This window comes from Dermacentor andersoni, chromosome 2 (assembly GCF_023375885.2).
Source record: "Dermacentor andersoni chromosome 2, qqDerAnde1_hic_scaffold, whole genome shotgun sequence".
Classification (NCBI taxonomy): Eukaryota; Metazoa; Arthropoda; class Arachnida; order Ixodida; family Ixodidae; genus Dermacentor; species Dermacentor andersoni.
Genome location: NC_092815.1, coordinates 242,995,119 through 243,013,108, shown reverse-complemented (window position 1 = coordinate 243,013,108; position 17,990 = coordinate 242,995,119). Strand labels below are relative to the sequence as shown.

At 45.5% G+C, this 17,990-nt stretch overlaps 1 protein-coding gene across 3 annotated transcripts in view; it reads right to left on the bottom strand.

Moving 5' to 3' along the window:
• LOC126539882 (uncharacterized) overlaps positions 1-17,990 on the bottom strand; it is a 727,003-nt gene that overhangs the window by 117,014 nt on the left and 591,999 nt on the right. The window lies entirely within an intron of this gene.

Sequence of the window (17,990 nt, the reverse complement as noted above, 5' to 3'; positions counted from 1 at the left end):
TGTTTAGGTAGCATTTCTTGTTTTATTTCGTGATTTCGCTGTAATGAGAGCCGTTAACGAGCACAGTTGCAGCAGTAGTGTAAATAATGATGCATGTGAGCCAGTTCGTCATATGTGTGTTGTCTCCAGCGACGCAAGCACTGACGAAGCTGGTGACTACCAGCCCCCCTCCCTCCATCGGAGCCACCACAGAGGGACAGGCGGTGCGAGAATAGGAGGGAATTTTTCGTTAGTGCTTCACCATGTATCTCAACCTACGGACGTCCGAAAGCTCTCGCGTTACTGTTCGTGCATCTCAAAGAGCTAACACACTCGGTGCAAGGTGACGAACGTGGCGGTATAAGTCTCACGTCCATCCACCGCCCACTTCTGACCTCCGACCACCAACTACTGACCAACACGAAAACGCATGCAAGAGCCGAAGAAAGCTATCTGCTTTAAATCATTTGCGTGCGCCGAAGTGGAGATAACTTCGACAGGGGTCATGCAAAGGAAGCGAAGCAAACTGTTCTAAAGCGCTTGGATGAGAAAAGGGTGGCACCGGAAACCGTAGACTCGAATGGTGACGGAAGCTGTGTCCTGCGTCATTGAGCTCGGGACACGTATCCCTTGTTACCCTTTCACACAAAACACCAGACGCCAAAGGTCGAGGCTGATTAATCAGTCTTCTGTCTTAGAGGATTCTTTGTTCGAACCTTCGAAGGAGGAAAAGAGGGCCCCTTGCGACCACATTGGCTGTCGCTCGATGCTGCCTTGACGATTCGGTACAAGAAGGAACAGGCGACGGTGCTAATTAGGAAGAGTGCTTGTCGGCACGCCTGCAATTAGTGGCTTTCTTTCACTGCGGCTAGTCGCACCGGCAGCCCGCGGTCAGTTTCGTTGCACAGGTGTCACCTCTGTGAAAAAGACAATGGCTGGCCCGGCTGTACTTACTATATCTACTGCTAGTTGGTGAACACATTTTAAAATCTGTTCTGAAAGCACATGAAATTTAATGGGCCACGTGTCTTTTCCAGAGCGAATAAGTTCGATAAGGTTGTAGGAAAGATTCGCATAGCCCAGATGAACAATCTTTGCATTTTAGTCCGCACTCCTCGACACTAGGAAAGCAGAAAGGATGTGACGGGTGTTCCCTGGCATGGACAACACTTGTCCGTTACATAGGAGAGCTCACAAACGAGAGCTTGAGGCTGATAAGCGAGGAGAGGCGTTGTTGCGGTCTCCATCAACAGCTTTTTCATTAGGGTTCTCCCAAACCTCGCAGTTTTTGTTTTACGACTGAAACAAAAGGCGTAGCCTACACGAAGGAGGACAAACGAAGGGCACAGACTACACAGGCATTTGGCGCTAACCGTCAACAACGATGTCTAATCGCGGGATTACAGCAAATATATACGTTTCATTCAGCGAAATAGAACACGTGCTCCTGGCATCCTGACAATGCCATTGGCGATATGTATGAGACGCACTGTGATAAAAAAATACGCCATGTGCATAAATTTCCACAATGAGATAATGATTTGCTGATGCAAACGCCACAAAAATGGCGATGTGATGTGCTTCAGTGATGAGCCTGGTCATCTCGTTAACGCTTTTTCAGAGAATCTGAGCACGCGTTCTCTTGATGCCGAGTGAAAAGTACATGTATGCTGTGATCCTGCAATAAAAACTCGATGTTCAAAATTAGCGCCAAATCTGTGTCGGGACTGTGTCCTTCTCTTGTTCTTTTTCTGGTGCGCTACGCCTCTTGCTTCAATCATGGTACACCAAAACGCCCAACGTGCAACATTGCTCAACTTTTGTTTCACCTCACAGTAATGCGATAGATTGTTCTGCAAAGCTAGTATTACGGTGATTTTATCGCAACAGTTTCATTTGGTAATTTTATTACTCAAATCATGCCTAGTTCAGTTTTCCATTGCCTAGAAAACTACCACATCGTATAAATGCCATATCCGGTACGAAGGTAACATGGAAACAATTTAGGCCTCGAAATTAACGAGAAAACATCGTGACATGCGAACATTGACTGTTGCACCTGCATATGAATGTTGAGCAGCAATCACTACACGTGTTGTTTAAGATAAAGACAAAGATTATAAAGCAAGTCGCAACAACGCAGTGATTGGTCATTCACATGAATTGGCGTTTTTTTTTTTTTGCAATAGGCTGAAGCTGACATTTAAACAATTGTGCAGATCGCACGATCTGTGGGAATCTATGTGATAGAATGCCTCATGCAGGTTATGCGACGCATCGTGCATCAGTAATGTTGGCTATTCTTTATACCCCCAGGCCCTTTTGAGTAAACTCAAAAACAGCGTGATTGTTTGGAATGTCTGTTTTTTTTTAAGTAAAGTGCAGTTATGCGGCATTAGGGTTTGGTCTTTACATTTCTTCATGTCAATCCGGTCTGGGTAAATAACACCGCATATTTTGGTAAGACTCCAAGTGTATAGCAATCTTTTGTTCAACCTCGGTTTGCATTGCTCGCACAGCATATGCATATTCTGGCACCACTTGTGAGTGACATAAATAGTTAGTTTTAAATGAAGCTTTCATAACAGAAAACATGAAGCAGGCAGCCATCACGAAAATTGTTGTCAAGCGTAAATGGGGTAGCGTTCCAGGATACACAAGATAAGACATAAATTAATCGATGTAACACTAGTATTTTGTAGCTCTGGTAAAGCACAATCGCCCTGACTGTCGGTTTTATATTAACCCCTGTTTTGTGGTGTGGGTGAAATACAAAAATGTTGCTTTTTAAGTAAGATTGTTAGAAAAAGAGTTGCGCGATAATCTTTCTGGTACTGCAGGACCAATGCGTAGTACGCAAAGTTTTTGGTGCTTTCGGGTGGGTTTGTTTAGAAAGTAACAATGCAGTATATTCGTTCTTATTCATTTCTTCAGTGTTGTGGATGACAGCGACTGAACGGCTTACGATAGCTAGCGCATATCTCTCTTGCAGGCGCTGCCATTGTGGTACGTGCACTTCCTCATCTATTGCATGTTGACAAAATTCATATGCCGTGTTGATAAACTTGTAGTTGCAGTGTGCAGCTACTACGCACATTATTAAAAGCTGGATTGATGGATGCTATGAGCGCCCTTTTCGAAACGTGGCGGTCGGTTGCGCCTCCAGGCTCTTGTCATTAGTTTGTTCAATGTCCTACTTACATTTAAGAAGGAAAAAAATGATAAAAAAACTGAATTCCCAGTATCAAGCTTTCTTAACCATTATTGGGAACTTTGTTTTTGAATGTCCCCGTGTGTGATCTTCCTACTTTTGTGCCACCGAACTTCCAATCGCCTCTTGCTAATTTTTACAGTGGACATGTTTACTTTCCCCTTGCTGTCGCTGAACCCAAGGGCTTCAAGCAGGCCATAGGAGACCGAAAAGACCGCTGAGTGGACATCTTTGCATTATGATAAAACATGTTGCATCGTTTCCATAGATTTACAGCAGCATATACGTGTTCCTTCTTCGTTGTACCTCGCTTCATAAGTATGCGTTCTAAGGCGTCATGATCTCCCTTCAAGAACTAAATAGCGTCCCTTTGAGTTATCATAAAATATTTCTTTCCTGATTTCGTTTTTTCCTCTTAGGTAGTTATTCAAACAGGTTTATTTTCCATTGGCGCCATCCATAAAACGGTCTCAGTCTCTCTGACTTAGCGTTTGACGCGCTTTGTTGCCATGTTGCTTACTATGCTGCTCGCATACTTGCTGCTAAGCTTCCTAGCCCTTTTTCGCTAGTGTGAGTCAACGTTTCTTCCGTACAAATATCTGAACACTCTCGCAACCAATTTACTATCTTCCCTATTCCTGAGTCGTTGTGAAAAATCAATTTTACCGTGAGCGTCCCTCCCCCCCTTCAAAACTTGTCCAGCCCATGAAAGGGCCAAATTGTCATCCGCCCAAGTGGAGCACGAAGCCACCGAGAAAGCCCAAACGGGTTTCAAAGAAAAAACGCCTTGTAGTTCAGGAAAAATGCGTCCTGGTCCGGGGCCCGAACCCGGAACCAACGCCTTTCTGAGGTGGTCGCTCTACCATTTGAGATAACCAGGAGGCTAGCGGATTGCAACTCGAGGGCGAATTAATCAACTCGCAGCACAGGGACAGAAAATCCAGCCCGTATCCAGTCCAGCCCATATCACCCTGTACAGCTTCATTTGTAGTGTTCGGGCGAGCGCCCGATGCTAGGCGTCGAACTGACATTTGGTTGTCATTGAGTCTTGATTGCGCCCTTATTTCGTGCAAAGAACCGCATTTCCCTATGTAAGTCTGGAACCAATACACCTTTCCACATCTGCGTTTTCTGTGATGCCGTCATTATTTCTGCCGGGAAGTTATCAGTCAACATTTTGTGGGCCATTTCTCGCCTTTACAAGTCATACCTACTCTCGTTTGTGCGCGACTTGTCACATTCTACACAGGAGGCTTCAGATAAAACCACACCAACTATCGCAAACACTAATTAGAAGTAAAACGACATATAGGTGCTCATCTAGAGGCAGCTATGAGACACAAAGTGCTTTAGCCAACTAGCTCCACGAACAAGCGGAAACACTAATTATGACTCTCTTGGGTGTAAGCATGGACGAGTTTGTAAGTCATAATCGCCTACGCAAAGTCCGAAATGAGACGAAGCACTATATTAAGAGTGGTACTGCGTGCGTATGTGCTTACTTTCTGTCTATTATCTGTGCACGTTCTACATAGCAGTTCACTGATTACAACGCTTACTGGCGTGGCATGAGGTTGAAATTGCCAAAGGCCTGACCATTGGCTCGAAGGTTCCACTGTTCAGAAAAGTGTCTGTACGTTTTAATAAAAGCTACGCATGTTATTCAAGAGGTTTGCGAAAGTTTGAAACAGTAAAGTTGTAACGACTTCCAAGGAAGGGAAGTGGTTTGCGTGAAAGAACACCAAATGTGCCGCTCCCTGTCTTATACTCTATTTTTTTATCCAGACACACGCGCACAATGTAGCACAGAATGACAGACATTCAGAAGAGAAGAGGTACGCCCTTAAGCGCCTGACAAATTGATTCGGGCGAGGCTTAAAATAAGTAGTGAATGAGTCCTGCTGCTGTGTATACGTACGGTGCAGTCACTAAGCAGCTCTTTCTTGTTTTAACGAGTAAATGCTAACAAAGCTCCGTGCGTTCCTTTATGAAATTAAACAACTCGACTGGCTCGCCGATTACTTTGACCTGAGCTCCCCCTTAGTAACCTATAAGCATGAAAACTAAACTAGTGTGAAGGTGACATTTGTTGTGTCCGGCAAGGTTTAGCTCTTGTTCATTGTTTCATTAATAACACTGTCGAAGTTGATGCTAATACTTCTTTTAAAATCAACTTTTGTACCAATAACTGCGTCCTGTACTCTAATGTCACCAACACACATGGCCTGCAGGTCCTCAACAGCGTGTTTTCTTTACTCGAAATGAAGCCATGAGTGGCAGGCGACAATTTATGTAGATAAAAGAAAGACAGTAGCAATGACCTTTACAAAGAAAAATGTGCCTATGGAATTCGCTTATGGTAATGCATGCAAATAAAATATGTTAATGGGTTCAAATGTTTAGGTTTCACTTTCGTATCCAACTTAACATGGCCGAAACCTATCGATGTAACAGCCGAGAAAGCACTACAAACAATGGGTTATTTAAAGCACGCCTAGACAGATTCAGCTAATGAATGGACGTTAACGGCGTAGAAGGCTCTAAGAATGTACTTTAGTAATTGCACACGGCATACTCTCCTCGGCACGCATACGATATTGGTAAGCTTGAACCCATCCATAAAAAGACCATAGCATTCATCTATAGTCGCAATGAGAGCAACTTCGCGCAGCCGTCGTGCGCTCCCCATTTGTAGCCTGATTCATCGCAGCAGAGGCCGCGCCTGTGAGTGGCTTATCGCACCGCACAAGATTGTTCCTGCATCTTTGCAGATTAAAGCGCCTATCATTCTGATCGGTTACTCAACCCGTCCAACTCAACCAAATAATACCTCAAACATAGTACCGTTTAGATGCCAACCGAATTGTTATGAATAATTTTTTTTTACATCCAACAACCGAGCTATGCAACAGCCCCAACGGCGCTCTTCGCAAATTGCCAAACGAAGCACTTGTTAAAGAGCTACCCAGCCACATTTATGTGTGCGCAATCGTACGTTGCTGCTTTGATGTTGTACTTGTCACTAATATTTTATAAACATTGCTTTGATTTATTTGTCCCCACCTAGGCCTAGCTTTGCCTAAGTCTTGTTGTTACTGCCATTTTGTGTTTTACTTCTTCAGTTTTCAAACGTATTTTTTCGTCTGTAGCTCCTCCTGCTGTGTATTAAGAAATGACAACAGTATGTGTACATAAATAAATATAGCAAGTTACCAAGTAAAATCCGAATAGTTAGCACCACTATGTTTCAAAGGACGTGCCATTAAATATCTTCAACATTATGATCAATCAGCCTACTGGTGTACCTTTTTACAAGCTACAACAGCCGCCTGCAGAGTTTGTTTGGACTAGCAAGCGTGCGAGTGGCCCTACGCTGTAATAACTACGGCTTGAAAGTGTTCTGCGCTCTCTCGGTATGCTGAGTACAATACCATAATTCAGGGAACAAGCCGAACTTTCCTATATGGCACCCTGGTCAAAGGAAGAGGAGAACGATAAGGGAAACCAGTACACTACGCATCTAGCTGACCAGCCATACTGGCGGCGTACGGAGACAGTAGTGGCAGGTTCTTTTTAGTATAAATCTCCCTGATGTAAAGACACCAAGACTTATCTGGTTCATTTTGCTTGTTACTGGAATTGCGAGGATAATAAGCTTGTTTGTCTTATTTACAGATTTCTTTTTCGGCTCGACGTCACAAAATGAACTCCATATTTAGGCGCCAGCAGCAGGTGTTTTGTGCTCACAGACTTCACCGCGCGCAATGAGCACTGCGCGCAAACTCGTTCATACGACAAAGAGGAGCGACTCGCAGGATTCGGAATGTGAAACCCATGGCGTTAGTACGCCGTTTTCTCATTATGGTTGAGAAATAAAAAGATAGTGGTGGCAAAGGGGGGTAGCCGATATTGTAGTCTACATTAGGAAGAAGAAATAGGCTTGGGCAGGCCTTACAATGCATAGGACAGATCACCGCCGGTCTATGAGAAAGGCAGAATGGGTGCCGAGAGAACGGAAGTACCATCCATTACGGCAGAGAACAAGGTGGTGTGATTAAATTAGAAAATTTGCAGTCACAAGATGTGTCCGGCTGGCGCTATAGAGGGGTTATTGCAGAACGCCGGGAGAAGCTTCGTATTGCAGTAGACATAGGTAAGCTGATGATGATCACTGTTTCGTCAACAAAAAAAAAGGTTTGCATTTCATCCACTAGCGGCAGTGAGCGCGGCGCCAAACAAGCAAACGTTGCAAATAGTCAACGTCAAGAGAAACAAAATCAACAAGCCTGCGCACTAATCCGTTCGCTGTTTGTCGGAGGACCGGGAGGTTTGCAGTTGGATATCAGCCACCAGACAGAGTACTTTGAAACTACACGACACGTGTGTTTACTTACTGGCGCACGTTAACTTATACGAGCAGGCGGCTGTCTGGGCGCTGTATGCACATGTAAGCTGGCTCCATCGGATTTACTTATAGTGTACATAAGACGAAACTTCGGTGCCTCATTTATATTTATTCAAGACATCACGTTACCATGCGATTTTTTTTATGTTTTTTCTTTTCTTTTCTTTCTGCTCAGGGTGTGTCCTGCTGGCACGAAGAACGCACGAAGCTAACAAGCCATGGAGTTGCGCTCATGATTTCGAGGTCTCGAGTTTGATCCCGGCCCCGGCGGCCGCATTTTGATGGCGGCGAAATGCAAAATGCTCGTGTAATTACATTTACCTGCATGTTAAAATGCTCCAGGTGATGAAAATTATTGCGGTATCCTGAACTACGGCGTGCCTGCTAATCATATTGTGGTTTTCGTACGTAACACCCTAGAATTCAATCATTTTATGAGATATTGTTAAAACTAAGAACGCGCAGAAATTAGTGAATCTTGCCGTCTTACGTATGCGTCTATGTTCAAGCTTAGCTACGAAGTATATACTCGTACACTGCGGTATGTCCCCACTGGCAGGTTGATCACGTTCAGATAGGTAGGTGGGATGAGGATTGTCGGTACACTTCGGGTCCATGTGAGTACAAATTCAAAAGGATTTCGCACTAAACGGTGTCATGACTGAGAAAAATAAGAGGAAACCGAAAACTTGTCTCGTGGCATGCATATGATGAAAAGAAATGAAGCCTTCTTTCAGTTTCTATAATTAGTGAGACACAGAACAGGCGCATTTGGCATAATACTACGATTAAGACGTCATGAGGCACGGTTGTTGTCGAAGGTTTGTTTGGTAAAGGCCTCTCTGCTACGCCTGAAGGCTAAAATTAGAAGTACCTAATGCGATTCATACGCCATTAACAAGCGAGTGCTTCAGTATGCTGCAATGTGGAGGAATGCTCATCAAAGGGAAAATTTGTCACTCAACCAAGAGCAGCACAAAAGTACCAACGAAACACATAATGGTTACAAAGAAAACGTCGCAGCGGAGTAAACACTTGTTTTAGCCCCGAGACCGAACCAGGCACCTACGGATTTCCTAGGCAGTCGTTCTAATATCTGCGCTAAGCAGAAAGTAGCAGGTGCTAAAGCGATGGCGTCTAAATGAACAACGGGATTCGCAGGCCGAGTGAAAATCGAAGATCAGTACTTCGAATACCTAAAAGATAAAGAGTTTGTTGAAAAATAAAACTCGTCACCCAGCCTAGAATAGCAGGATGCTACGCAATACATCCATATGGATGACGCCATGCTTCCCGGTGTGGGTTATACAATCCCAACATTGCGATCTGCTAGACTCTTTGTTTGTTCAGATGGTAAAGCGACCCCACAGAAAAGGCGAGGCGACTGCGTAGGGTTCAACCTCCGGAAGAGGACGATTTTTTTTTTTCAGCTGAGGAAGTTTCTGAGAAACCTTTTTGAATTTTCGACGTCCCTTCGTGCCAATATTGTGTCAATAATAATAACTCCGGCCCTTTCACAAACATTATTAGGATAGTAGCTTGGGCTCGGATGCATTAATTACCACTACCGAAAATCTGTGATTACAAACAATGACACGGAGTCATGTCCATGAGAACGCCCATGTTCCGATTAAACTCCCAACCACATAAATAAATGAAACATAGATATCTGCCAACCAACCTTTGTTCGTGCGGTGATCATTTGGTTTTGCACTTGCGTGTGTAAGTGCTTGAGCATGTGAACATAAATTCGGCGTTCCTATCCTTGCAGAAGACTCTCACGTTCCACGACTACTGGGACTATTTTTGGCGTTCCGTCGCAAACAGTGATAAATCTTACTTTTTCAACTTTAGTGTTGCGGCTCTCACCTCCATAGCCGGTGAAGAAGACGACGGCTCACGTGCAAGTAGCGCTGGAAAAGAAGGCACTTGCGCACTCGGCCTGAGCGGCCGCGTCTTCCGCACGCTCCTGCAAAGCATCGGCACCATTCCTGACCGCTTGAACAAAACTCTGGCCACGCCGGCTAGCTCTTCGAGCCCACTTCCTTAAATTGGTGATACCAGACGACTGAGCCCAGCTATGTAAGCGTAATGAAGCCACTCTACCAACGCGAGAGTGACGTCTCCCCACACGTTCCGGCAGACGTCCCGTGGATGTGCAGTGTCCGCGTATTCTACATAGACATGGGGAGATATGGTTCATCTAGCTGGGCTGCCACTTCCGCACGAACAAGTGACCAAACTGCTCACGCAATACTACCGCGCGCAGTAGATGCCGCCAGAAGAACTGCGTGGCAGGCTCCGGCAGTTGCTCCCTGATCCCGACTTCTATTAGGAATAGCGGGCAGCCGTCCTTGATCACTGCGCCACTTCGAGCCCTCAGTGTCATCCAGCCAGAGCTCCGACACATTTGTTTTTGCCGTGGGAACAATTACCTCACGCCGCTACTTGTCGCACATGGACTGCGCGCTACCGTGCCAATCGTGCACATGAGTCTGGCTCCAGCATCAAGCCTAAACTCGGTCCGCGAGTCTTGCCTACATTTCAACGGTAGCTGCGCGGCAGCTCTTCCCACGCTATTCGCTCGGTCGCACGCACGCGCTCTCGTCTCAACCCCGTCCCGCTTTCTTTTCTTGTACGTTCCCGCAAGCTATCCGCCTTCCATTCTGGGACATCTCACACATCACCGACTAAAAGGCTATCTCACCGGCTCCGCCATACGCAAATTTTGCGCACGCTGGCAAGGTGCCACCACAAGCGCAATCTTCGCGATGTCTTCAGCGATCGTCACAATCCTAACGTCTGCGCCACCCGATATTTTGCAGCCAATACAAAACAGGTGAGCTTTCCGATTCGTTGTACTCGTATCTGCCGCGGATGCCTTCCCTACCGAAGTTTCTCAGGTGCAGCTCTGCCATCTGATGTCATCAGCTCGAGAACCACTTTTACATCAACAACGTGCAATTCCGTGCTATCTCCGTGCAATTCGCGAGCTGCCAGACTGTCTTCTTTTGGGACTATGACTTCCACTAGGCTCGGACATCTACGATAAGCTGCGGGAGGCCTTAATTTCGCACTACAGCATCGCTATGGTTGCGCTTTGATCGCAATATACGCAAGGAATACTGTGTGGTACATCTCTCTGGGATTGCCTGAACCCGACGCTGCCAACGACGGCAGCATCCGCTTTCCGCAGCCCTCTGACGAAAGTACTGGCAAATTGCGCAACATTCGAACAGTGGCTGGGTGGAGCACGCTATTCCGAGACGAAAGTCTTGCCGGTCACCAGAATTCGCCACCTTGCACAATCGTACCTGCACCTCAAACAGCGACGCACCGTTAATATGCAAGGGCACTAACGCACAGTGACACTCGCAGTTCTGCGCCACTGCCGCCATCAAACGCCGTCCAACGGCACAATCTACATTGTTGTCAGCACCGTTCCCCTCAACGGCTTTTTTCCTTGACGCGCGCCGTGAACCGGCCAATATGGCTCAGCTCTGCGTGCCGAGTTGCAGCACACTGGGCGTGCAGACGTCGATGACGGAAGACAACGCCTTCAGCGCACGAGACCCCCAATGTGCCTTGTCTCCAGATAGGTCTTCCTGCCACCCCGTTTCCACGCAGGCGCGCAGCTCACAGACGCATCTTGGTGCTTCCACCGGCGACATCCCGGCGCTGGTCTTTGTCGTGGACTGTTTGACATCTAACCTGTCAGAAAGGCGGCCATCTCCCTCCCTCCTCTTCTTCTTACGTCGCTTTCTTGTGCAACACTCGTCCCCCTGTGACACTTTCAGTCACGGCCACCAGAAAGCTCTCTATCTCTCTTGGTACTATATAGATTTTACCTGAAGCTTTAACAGAAGGTATGAATGGCTGTTCATGTATATAGGCTTGCAGCTCCTGTGCTTTCTCTTCTTGCACCTTTTGTAAATATTTCAATTGTTCTACGCGCAAGGAGGAGAGCTCAGTAGCGACGCGTGTATCGCCTCCAGAGCCGGTGAAGAACAACGCGGCTCGCGTGCAAGTAGCGCGAGATAACATGCACGGGTGCGCAGGCTTCGCGCCTGCGTCTATGTGCCCCTCGAGGGAACCATCGCAACGATGGCTGGCCGACTGAACCAGACCATGGATACCCCTTTTTTGACCCGCCTCCCGCAGAATCAATGTGGAAAATTTGCTTTGGAATTTTTGCAACAGTAGTACAGGCCTGAGCTTTGCGGGACAGCACGCGAACTCATTAATTATTAGATTATTTATTTATTTATTTATTTATTTATTTATTTATTTATTTATTTATTTATTTATTTATTTATTGAACCGAGGTGTTTAAAGTTTTACTCAAGGAGAGCGTGATCGGAGGCTAGTTGGTAAGACATATTTTTGGGAACTTAAGCTGTGCTAAGGACGAGACATCGAAGTAGAAGACAGGACACAGCATTCGCAAACGCATTTACGCTTCCGATAATTGCGCTCTAGTATGCACAGGTTGATGATGAATAGCCAGGCAAGGGAACAAGAGTTCAGGATCAGCAGTCAGCCTCTAGAGTCTGTGAAGGAGTACGTTTACCTAGGTCAACTAACCACAGGGAACCCTAATCATGAGAGGGAAATTCTTAGAATAAAAATTGGTTGGATTGCATACAGCAGACATTGTCAGCTCCTGACTGGAAGCTTACCATTATCATTGAAAAGGAAGGTGTACAATCAGTGCATTTTACCAGTCCTGACATAAGGGGCAGAGACTTGGAGGCTTACAAAGAAACTTGAGAACAAGTTAAGGACCCCGCGAAGATCGATGGAACGAAGATTGCTAGCCATAACATTGAGAGGCAGAAAGAGAGCGGCTTGGGTCAGAGACCAAACCGGTATAGACGATATTCTAATTGACATCAAGACAAATAAATGGAGCTGGGCAGGCCACGTAATGCGCCGGTTAGATAACGGTTTGACCATTAGGGCTACACATTGGGTATTAAGAGAAGGGAAACGCAGTCGAGGACGGCAGAAGACTAGGTGGAGCGATGAAATTAAGAAATTCGCGGGCGCTAGTTGGAATCGGTTGGCGGAGGACAAGGGTAATTGCAGAGCGCAGGGAGAGGCCTTCCTCGTGCTGTGGACATAAAACAGGTTGACGATGATGCTGATGTTGCTGCTGATGATGTTGATTATTATTATTATTATTATTATTATTATTATTATTATTATTATTATTATTATTATTATTATTATTATTATTATTATTATTATTATTATTATTATTATTATGGACAGGTTGCGCATCTAGGATTTCAACGCAGAATATAGAAATGTAAAGTATGATTGGGGGGGTGGGGGGAATATTTGACGTGTTTGATAATGTTATTCCCCAGGAGGGAAACCATATAGAGTTCAAAATATGGACAGCTTTAACAGTAAAGAGTGGCTTTCGTTACATAAAGTGCATGCTGAGTATTTCAAAATCGGTTGATGTTCTAAAGCGTAACTTTCTTTGCGAACTCTCCCAACCTTTACTGGCCATGGCAGGTCAATGGGTCAGTGCTGGTGCTGGTGCTGCTACTTTCTTGCTGATTAATAGAAACTTAGAGCGGTAAAAACACTAAAGACGTAGAAAAAGAAACTCAGGCCACACGCACTCACTCACACTGATGTTTAATGCACGTATTCAAAAATACATACATAGAAAGCGGACGCTTTGCGCATGTCAACATGAGGTATAAAAACAGCATGCATCTAAGGCGCGTGTGAATATCGATTAAAAAATGTCAATTCTTCATTATGTAGTAATACGGATCGTTGGCTTGCACACAGCGCGGCATTTTTGGTGATATGATAGGCTTCCGAGATTTCTGGTGTGGTTTGGTTAGGGTGACAGAACAAAATGACTGTGTTTTCGAAGATGGGAATCGAAGACAGCCATCCATATTACTACATGATAAAGAATTCAATTTTATTAATCGATATACACACGTACGTTAGGTTCATGCTGTTTTTATAGCTCATCTTGACATGCGCGAAGCGCCCACTTTCTATATACGTATTTTTCCATACGTGCATTAAACGTCCCTTGTGAGTGAGCGCGTGCGGTGCGTGCTTCTTTTTCTACGTCTTTCGTGTTTTTTAGCGCATTAAGTTTTTATTAACATGCGTTACCAACTAGCCCACCCATCCATCCGTTTGTCTTGCTGAATAGCTCAAACCTAGGAGAGAGAGAAAGAGATGAAACTTTTATTGTATCCAAATGGGGTTAGAGAGAAGGGGATAAGAGAAAATCGCTCCGTCTTCCTCCTCAGGCGGCTGCAGCAGTCCTAACAAATTATTTCGTGCCTTACGTTGAGATCCAACCTCCGCCCCCCAGCACAGCATCCCGACGTTCTAACCATTATGCAGAAATCGCAAGTACACGTACCGTGCCAACGGCCACTAGCTCTCAGAGATGATCGCTGCCTGTAGAATATAGTGAAGATTTCCACGTTATGGCAGATACTAAAATTAGGATATTCGCCAAAAGGAGGGTGATACATTTAGAATCAATAAGAAGAAATAAATGAATACAAGACAATATACAGGTTGTCGCATTGTGGAATACGGATGCGCGAGAGCACATGCGCACGCTTGTTTCCTTTACGCCAAAGACGCAGGAATAAAGTGGACTACTTTAAAGCATTTCATTAACAACTCCAAGAATTCACGTTCAACGCTTTTCATAGATTCCCAAATGTACGTTGTATCCGCATACCTGCTAGATTTCCTTTTTTTTTTGTACTAAACGACTCTCGTCCCGAATTGAGAACGTAGTTACCAATGCTATGGGTGTCACAGTGGCCATGACTGCAGTTCACTTAGCATGTGGCTTCAGTGGTTACACTTCCATCTGCACTCTAAGAAAAAATGGGGGAATAGGGTATCGAGGTGAGTCCTTTCGGGGAGTAAGTAGCCTGCCACAGGCATTCGCCCTTCAAGCCGCGAACTGCGATGGAAGCAAATCTTACTCCACATATAATTATTCGTTTAAGAATTAACAGTGCTCTCCCATGTTCCTCAAGCGAGAAATGCTCCTCAAAAAAAAGGAGCAGTGAACCATCTTACCGACATAGTATCATAATAATTATTGGACTGAAAAGGAATTTGACAACGAATACGATACTCCCTAATGCAAAATTTGAGCGTAGCTGTATGCGTGCTTTTATTAGGCGATATATTGGCCGGTGCGAACTATCTGTTTCCTGCGGCACGTTCCAAACGAAGCCAAGTGTGGCGCGTCTGCCTCGCTAACCGGGGGATCGCCAGAGGCAGCTCGTGGGTGACGCGTGAGTGCGACTCACAGCAGCCGCCGCAGACAGAGCTACGCTCATCAGCATTTAGTTTCCATGCAGACGACGTGCGCTACCATGGCGCCATATCGTAGCCATCGTCGCCGCACAGTCCGTCTTGCATGGCACTACGCTTTTCTTTGCACGCATGCGTCCCACCACTGACGAGAGTGGCTCTTCGTCGCGGGGAAGTCGCGTCACCAGTGTCAGCGGCGACAACACCGAAGGAAGTGTCACGTCGAGCCTTAGTCGTAGCCGCTTGCCGTTGCCTCTTGCAGGAGCAGTGATCTCCATCACACACGCTGGTTCCGCGGACTGACCTAAGCAGGAGACGCTGCGGATGCCGCGGCTGCCGGTAACTCAGCGCACGTGCAGGCCATCTCTCCTCCTCACTTCCTCTTTCCTCACTTCACACAATTCACCGGAGATACAAAAATGCCTTTTTACCGCGATGAACATTCTTGACCTACTTCAGGCGTTTGCAGTCGCTATATATATATATATATATATATATATATATATCCTATTACGTAAACTTAGTGCCCTAAGATGACTTTGGACCTTCAGGTAAGATAGAAGGCCGCAATGCGGCCGTGGTCGTTTCATCCTCGTCACTCCAGATTCGCTATCTCACTCTGGTCATGCCGCCATCCTGACGTCCTCTACGCCAACCCCGTGGCCCAATTTCTCTAATAGGCTGGGCCACTATGTATGAGCTCGTGGTCGTGATGCAGTCAATGCCGTTGCGTCGTCGTCGTTCCAGGTTTGTCATCCGACTGTCATCACGTCATCGTCGTCATACAGTCGTCATGCATTCCTTGACATACCGTCGTCGGGATGTTGTGGTGCTCGTCCCGTCGTTGTCACTCCAGCTTCATCAACGTACTTTCGTCATGCTGTCGTGGTCACACGATCGCCGTTATAGTCTTCTTGATAACTCGTTGTAACGCCATCGTCGTCATGCACTCGTTGTCATTCTATTATACTCATTCCGTTGTCATGCTATCTTCGTCATTGTGTCATCGTCATTCGTCCTTTGTCATACCGTCGTTGTGATGACGTCGGGGTAATTTCATCATCCCCATTATCAACTTCGTCTTTCCACTTCTTCCATGCAATTGTCATTCCATCATCGTCACAATTTCGTCATGATGCAATTCTCGTCCAACCATTTTTCTCATTCCAACGACGTCATTTCCTATCCATTATTCATCTAATTCTATAGGAATTCTATAGCATTAACGAAAGAGTGGCAGGTCTTGTTGTGAAACCTAATAAGAGGTACAAAATGAAGGTTGTACAGGTGTACGCTCCTACATCCAGTCATGATGACCAGGAAGTCGAAAGCTTCTATGAAGACGTGGAATCGGCGATGGGTAGAGTGAACAGAAAATACACTATACTGATGGGCGACTTCAATGCCAAGGTAGGCAAGAATCAGGCTGGAGACAAGGCAGTGGGGGAATATTGCATAGCCACTAGGAATAGCAGGGGAGAGTTATTAGTAGAGTTTGCGGAAGAGAATAATATGCGGATAATGAATACCTTCTTCCGCAAGCGGGATAGCCGAAAGTGGACGTGGAGGAGCCCGAACGGCGAGACTAGAAATGAAACAGACTTCATACTTTGCGCTAACCCTGGCATCATACAAGATGTGGACGTGCTCAGCAAGGTGCGCTGAAGTGACCATAACTGGTACATAAGAAGCCGATCAATGAGTTAGCGGTGAAAGGGAAAATAGTGGAATTCCAGATTAAGCTACAGAACAGGTAGTCGGCTTTAACTCAGGAAGAGGATATTAGTGTTGAAGCTATGAACGACAATCTTGTAAGCATCATTAACGAGTGTGCAATAGAAGCCGGTGGTAACTCCGTTAGGCAGGATTCCAGTAAGCTATCGCAGGAGACGAAATATCTGGTCAAGAAACGCCAATGTATGAAAGCCTCTAACACAACAGCTAGAATAGAACTGGCAGAACTTTCGAAGTTAATCAACAAGCGTAAGACAGCTGACATAAGGAAGTATAATATGGATAGAATTGAACATGCTCTTAGGAACAGAGGAAGCCTAAAAGCAGTGAAGAAGAAACTAGGAATTGGCAAGAATCAGATGTATGCGTTAAGAGACAAATCCGGCAATATCATTACTAATATGGATGAGATAGTTCAAGTGGCTGAGGAGTTCTATGGAGATTTATACAGTACCAGTGGCACCCACGACGATAATGGAAGGGAGGCTGGTCTAGAGGAATTCGAAATCCCACAGGTAACGCCGGAAGAAGTAAAGAAAGCCTTAGGAGCTATGCAAAGGGGGAAGGCAGCTGGGGAGGATCAGGTTACAGCAGATTTGTTGAAGGATGGTGGGCAGATTGTTCTAGAAAAACTGTCCACCCTGTATACGCAATGCCTCATGACCTCGAGCTACCGGAATCTTGGAAGAACGCTAACATAATCCTAATCCACAAGAAAGGGGACGCCAAAGACTTGAAAAATTATAGACCGATCAGCTTACTGTCAGTTGCCTACAAACTATTTACTAAGGTGATCGCAAATAGAATCAGGAAGACCTTAGACTTCCGTCAAGCAAAGGACCAGGCAGGATTCCGTAAAAGCTACTCAACAATAGACCATATTCACGCTATCAATCAGGTGCGGAATATAACCAACCCTTATATATAGCTTTCATTGATTAAGAGAAAGCGTTTGATTTTGTCGAAACCTCAGCAGTCATGGAGGCATTACGGAATCAAGGTGTAGACGAGCCATATTTAAAAATACTGAAAGATATCTATAGCGGCTCCACAGCCACCGTATTCCTCCATAAAGAAAGCAACTAAATCCCAATAAAGGAAGGCGTCAGGCAGGGAGATACGATCTCTCCAATGCTATTCACAGCGTGTTTACAGGAGGTATTCAGAGACCTAGATTGGGAAGAATTGGGGATAAAAGTTAATGGGGAATACCTTAGTAACTTGCGATTCGCTGATGATATTGCCTTGCTTAGTAACTCAGGGGACAAATTGCAACGCATGCTCACTGACCTGGAGAAGCAAAGCAGAAGAGTGGGTCTAAAAATTAATCTG